Here is a 6,000-nt window from a genome sequence, read left to right on the forward strand (position 1 = left end):
GTGGTACCCCTGACAGGCCCAAGGTGGTGCCCCTGCGAGGCCGGTGGGGCCCCTGGCAGGTCTGTGGTGCCCCTGGCAGACCTATGGTGCTCTTGCTAGGCCGATGGTGCTCCTGACACGTCTGTGGTGCCCCTGACAAACTTGTGGTGCCCCGACAGGCCCGTGGTGCCCCTGACAGGCCCAAGGTGCCCCTGCGAGGTCGGTGGGACCCCTGTCAGGTCTGTGGTGCCCCTGGCAGACCTATGGTGCTCTTGCTAGGTCGATGGTGCTCCCAACAGGCCTGTGGTGCCCCTGACAGGCCGTTGGTGCCCCTGGCAGGCCTGTGGTGTCCCCGAGCCCCAAGGGGCGGGGGTCATGACCCATATGACCCACCCTTGGATCCACCACTGGTTATTACTTGCAGACTGACTCATTTGACATCCATTGCAAAACAATCACAGTAGTATGTTTGTCACCCTGTTCCTTTATGCCCATTTTTATAGTGGGCAAATCTCGACGACTGGGGGGGGGGGGGGCAATTTCGTTGAGTGCGGGGGCATTTGCCCCCCCAGTTAACATGTTAAAATAGGCCCTGTCTGTCCGTGCTTTGACGTGAGTGAATGTGTGAATGCTGTGAATATTTAGATTAGTAACCGCGGATAAGGATTCTGAGCAGTAATCGCCACGCACTTTCAGAATGTGGATCGCTCATGATTGTCAATACAATACAATACAATATTTTGTCACCAACTGTGAAAGTCAATGAAACTGTTGACTGTGGTGTGTTTTGGGTATTCACAAATGCGCTTACAATAAGGGAAAGTAAAAGTTTGCGAACAGGCATAGTTTTCCTCGGTAAAACCATCCACCGGCTATAAGTATTGTGAGCTGTGACTGCTAAATGAAAGGGATACCAGTGGTGAGTGGACATATTGGTAGCTCACACAAGAGTTTTGCTTTCAAAACAAGCTCAGTGCGTTCAAGGCAAAGACCAAATAGAAAGTACTGTTGTGTTGGTGAGACGTCATGGTCATTTACATTGTTTAACTGATACAGGGAAAACACAAATCAGGTGTAAGTAATGTACACGAGTATACAATGTGCGCGGCGCGCGGTTATCGGTGGACGCATAAAACAACTGAAATTAATCCTGAATGCCCATAGTTTTGGGTCACTAAAAGGGCGCTAAATGATAGCGAAATTATGCAGGATATTTCAACTATGAAATGAATATCAAAACTGCGCCTTATTTTTGGTACTACTCGCGGGACATAAACTCTGGACACATAGCTAAATATGGCGCGTAAAAAAATGTTACTAAGTCTAGAAACATACCTAAAGAAAGGACTCCATATAACAAAATTAATATTTCACATCGTCACGAATCGAAGTCGTGTAATCCTAGTAAAAATGTGACCCCAGCAATCCAGGCTGCGGGAGAGCGGCAGCCCAAATCGCCAAGAGCCGACCTCTCTGGGCCAGTGCCGGTCCCCTCCAGATCCCTTGTTCCCGTCTCCCTAATCCCTCGCTCCTTTTGTACTACACTGGCAGGGACGACAACCATAAAATCGTTCCAGCTCGATAAAACCTCACGGATTTGCGCCGCTCCACAGACAGACTACAATTCTGGCGCAGTAATTCTAGCTCGGCTCGCCTTGGGGTGACCAAGATCAGCAGTGAATAAGACGAAATCGAGACGATATCGGGGCGTGGAGAGATCTCAATGGACACAGTTTAGACGGTTTTATTGAGCGAATGTCGGTCCAAGGCCGGGAGACCATGAACTGATAAAAAAAAAAAACGGTCCGATCCTCGGTGCTGTTGCGGCGTAAATGTGTCGACTATCAAGGTCTTCCTTGGGTGAATATTTCGGTGGATAAAGTAATTGCGAATGCGAAGAAAGGACAGCTTTATTCAGTTGACACTCACAGAAACTCTGGCTGAAGGTTCATCTAGAAAGTGGTCCGGGGTTCTAGAATTTCAGAAATCCATCCACTTCAACCCAGAGTTTCGAGCAGTGGATTCTTGGGTCATTCAGAATAGGCAAATCACACGCACAATGCACATGTCAGCTAAAAAGAGCAAATGTAGCTTCTAATCATTCAAATTCAATGAAAAGCGACATATGTCTCCATTTTCTTCGACAGAATACTCTTTGCAAGGGTGCAAAAATACGTGTTGCCATAATTTGCATGAATTCGAATTAAAGATGTAACAGTATGACAGGTATTGAGAGAAGTGACCTACCTGTCATGTTGTTTTGTTAGTGTAACATTGCGACGTAGGTTGGTATTCAAACTTGTATTCCGTCAATACCGATGTTACAATTAGGTAAAAACATGATGCATCATCATTACGTCACGACACATCTGCTATCTGTAAACTAGGCAGTGAGTGAAACTATGATACAGAAAGTATATAATATATATGAAATAGCTTTGAAGGTAATTGAGTCACCAAAATAGCCTCAGTTATCAGAAAAGTTGGATTACTGTAAGGACAAATATTTTCTTTTGGCTAAAGACATCACACATCAGATGAAGGACAGCATAAAGCATGCATTCTATTTCGCCTGCATGCATGTTTTACGCCTAACCCTAATGTTTCTGGGCAATTTGCTTTGCATTGAATAAAGAACACCAATCCTGAACATGGAAGGCCGATGCGCCATGCTTTCCCCGTCTCCAATGACGTCAAAGTCGTGAGACGCAATGGTGAACCGTGATCTGCATATCGATATACCTAACCTGGCTGGATCCGTGACTTGGAGCTATTTGGGTATGACGGCAGGTCCTGTTTGGGATTTTTACGTTTCGTTCGCTTACCTCAGTGCTAGTAACAAAATATGTTCTGTGATAAACGCAAACTGAAATGTTAGCTAGGTGTTTATGTGTTCGGTGTTCTATTTTCTAATGCCTACATGGCATGCAATTTTCTTCATATGTCATTTTCCTTTTCCGTGTGGGATAGCCTATTCATTTAGATTTTCCCCTAAATCATCGCAATTTAAAACGAAATTTTTAATGTTCATATCCGAAGTAGATAAAAACAACATTGGCGTTGATTTCGAGTGACAGATAAAGTCAGTGAGCAGAACGGCCGGGTCCTATGTGTTGACTGTGGACAGTGCATGCACCATGTAGAACCTGGTAGAGACGTCAATATCAGGAACATTTATCGAAAATGAACAGTGAGCAGGTGCTAATTAAAAACATGTGTAGGCACAGGCAACAGCCCTTTCGGTCAACATTCCCTTGTAAAAACCACTTATGGTGGTTAGTTCACGCCGTTCACGGCTACACTCATTTGAACATTTTAGTGTCTTTGTTAAAACATGAACATAAATCACATCCATTTATTTATGAGCATGTCAGTACTAAGTGGAAAATGGACTTATGATACCTACCTCTCCCACTGTGCTGGAAATCCCGACTACGGACGCTGCTGAGTCATTCGCCGTCGACTCAAACTCTCGAGTCTCGGCACTCATTCCTTTCCTGGCAGGCGATGAATAACTGCCGTAAGATGGCGACGGCCACAGACAACAGCACGTGTCACTCGATGCTGGAGTTGATGAGACATGAACACAATGACACATACCTACAATGACACCGCTTCTTCGGAGGACATGTCACAAACTGAATCACTGACCTCACCGCTTCAGTCTTCACTGCGGCTTCAAGATGGTCCTCCTAAATGGTAAAACAGATGACACAGTGGAGTTCAGTTGGTGCTGGACACGTGACTGTGAGTAGTGGATAAGCCATGTCACTCATAGTTATCTATATTGGTAATGTAAAACAGCACGATCTACGCACGTTTGATTTGATTGCCAACAGTCCGTAACCGCAGAACTTTAAATCTGTAGAATAGAAACAGTAACAGCAGAACTTCGGCCTGCGTGTGTCCTGCGGAGCTCTTAGCATCATCAATAAGCCTCCAACTATAGCACGTTTGACCTCAATTATCCTTATCGCTGCGCTAAATGCCCTCTGAGACATCCCCATTGTCACCCAGCCCCCGGGTATCAGCACTGCGTATCCAAACTCCAGTGCCTGTCCTGTGTCCCAGCACCTCGCTTCTACCTACGTATGACGGTGTTTGGACGTCCCCCTGAGCCGTCCGCGCCAGCGATAACGAACTTCACGGAGCCGACAGGACAATGTTTACCCTACAACGGCCGACACGGGGAGGGGGAGGGAGGGAGGGGGGGGGGGTGAGAGGGTACCTGGGGAGGGAGAGGGGGCGTCAAAGGGAAACAGTGGCTCAGCTTTAAAGGAAGTCATTTCAGTAAAACAAAGGAAAATATATGCAAAAAATGCTTAAATGAAAAAAAGCTTTTCAAAAATGTAAGCACAATAGCAGCAAGAGTGCGTTCCTATGTGATCATGGAAACAACGCAATGATCCAGTCTTCTCTGCCTCTACCTGCTATCATTTTCAGTTGCGAAAATATGCGCTAATCTAATGAGCAAATCACCCACAAATGAAACATGGCCGCAGCCATGCAGCTCTGTCATTTATTGTTGCGTAAAACTGCCAACCTGCCCACTGTGGCATTGTAAGTGCGACGGTTGATGCCCTCGGAGCGCCGCTTACTGCTTACCAATGCACATCTGAATATTCCTGAGCTCTGGCGAGTTTAAACTTATGGTTAGTATGGGTGAATACTGACAGGCGAATTGCCGACCTATGGCCAAACAGGTTCCATGCATACATAACACCTAATCGAAATTTCTAGCCTGATTTTGCTATTTGCATCATGCATGTTACGAGTATTGCCTATACATATGCATTGCTGTTTTACATTACAGGCATACCTACCACAGTTCTTCTCAAACACTTTAAAAAATTGAAGAAGTTTTCGGACACTTAAATTTTATCATTTTGATATAATATACATTTGAGTAATTTGACAAATAATTGATAAACAGTTCCTTTGTAAAATCATATCGATATAAGAAAAAACATCCTACCGTCTCTTTCGTGACTACCGTCTTTCCCCCTCGCCCCCCCCCCCCGGTATTTACTTATCCAGACAATGACATCATATCACAATATTCCTCCCAAACGGGTCCGGCTCGCCCGAAAGCGTCTCCCACTGCTGTCCGAAGCGGCTTATCGGCCCGGCCCGGATTTAGGGTCGAGCGGTGCCGACGACGCCCCAGACGGCGCCACCGGCCGGTGGCCGGCGCGTCGCGTCGCGCCGGTGAACCGCTGCACTCGGGTATGTAGGGGGGATCGGCATAGGCGGATGCAGGTGACAAGAATTAGGGTGATTGTGTCCAGAGAAATTATTAAAAGGCCCTTTTGTCTATCCCCTCCTGATAATGTCAAAATAGCGTGAAACCCTAGTAAAAAACCTTCTTTTGGCGTTCTAAACTTAAAATATATTCTAGCCGTTAGGCCCTATCCGTCTTCTCCGTTGAAAATTTTCCCTGCACCGGTCAACAAATAACATCACGACAAATAACATCACCCTGCTACTTGCTCCCCCAAAACGCACGGCTGGATCCGCCACTGCGCACCTGCTGGCGCTTGCACCTGACGTTACCGTGCACCGGCTATAGAGTGGCCTTCGAGCGCGCAGACGTATCGATGCCAAAGTTGATAAAGTAGCCGTGCATGTTTTATGCAACGTCTGCTCTGCCGGCGTGCGGACCAGCAGCGGAGGGTGATGGAATCAGCCGAGTCAGTGATGGAATCGGATGCATAAGTGATGGAGTTAGTTGCGTCAGGTGATGGAATCGGCTACGTCAGGTGATGGAGTCGGCTTCGTTAGTGATGGAATTGACTGGGTTTAGTAACGGAACAATTGTGGCAGGGTTATCCATAAGGCCTGAAGAGGGTTAGAAATAGATCAGGGAGGGGGAGGGAGAGAGAGAGAGAGAGAGAGAGAGAGAGAGAGAGAGAGAGAGAGAGAGAGAGAGAGAGAGAGAGAAAGAGAGAGAAAGAAAGAAAAAGAGAAAGAGAGAAAGAGAAAGAGAGAGAAAGAGAGAGAGAGAGAGAGAGAGAGAGAGAG

Source organism: Amphibalanus amphitrite, unplaced genomic scaffold, assembly GCF_019059575.1.
Source record: "Amphibalanus amphitrite isolate SeventyFive unplaced genomic scaffold, NRLGWU_Aamphi_draft 000326F_arrow, whole genome shotgun sequence".
NCBI classification, from domain to species: domain Eukaryota; kingdom Metazoa; phylum Arthropoda; class Thecostraca; order Balanomorpha; family Balanidae; genus Amphibalanus; species Amphibalanus amphitrite.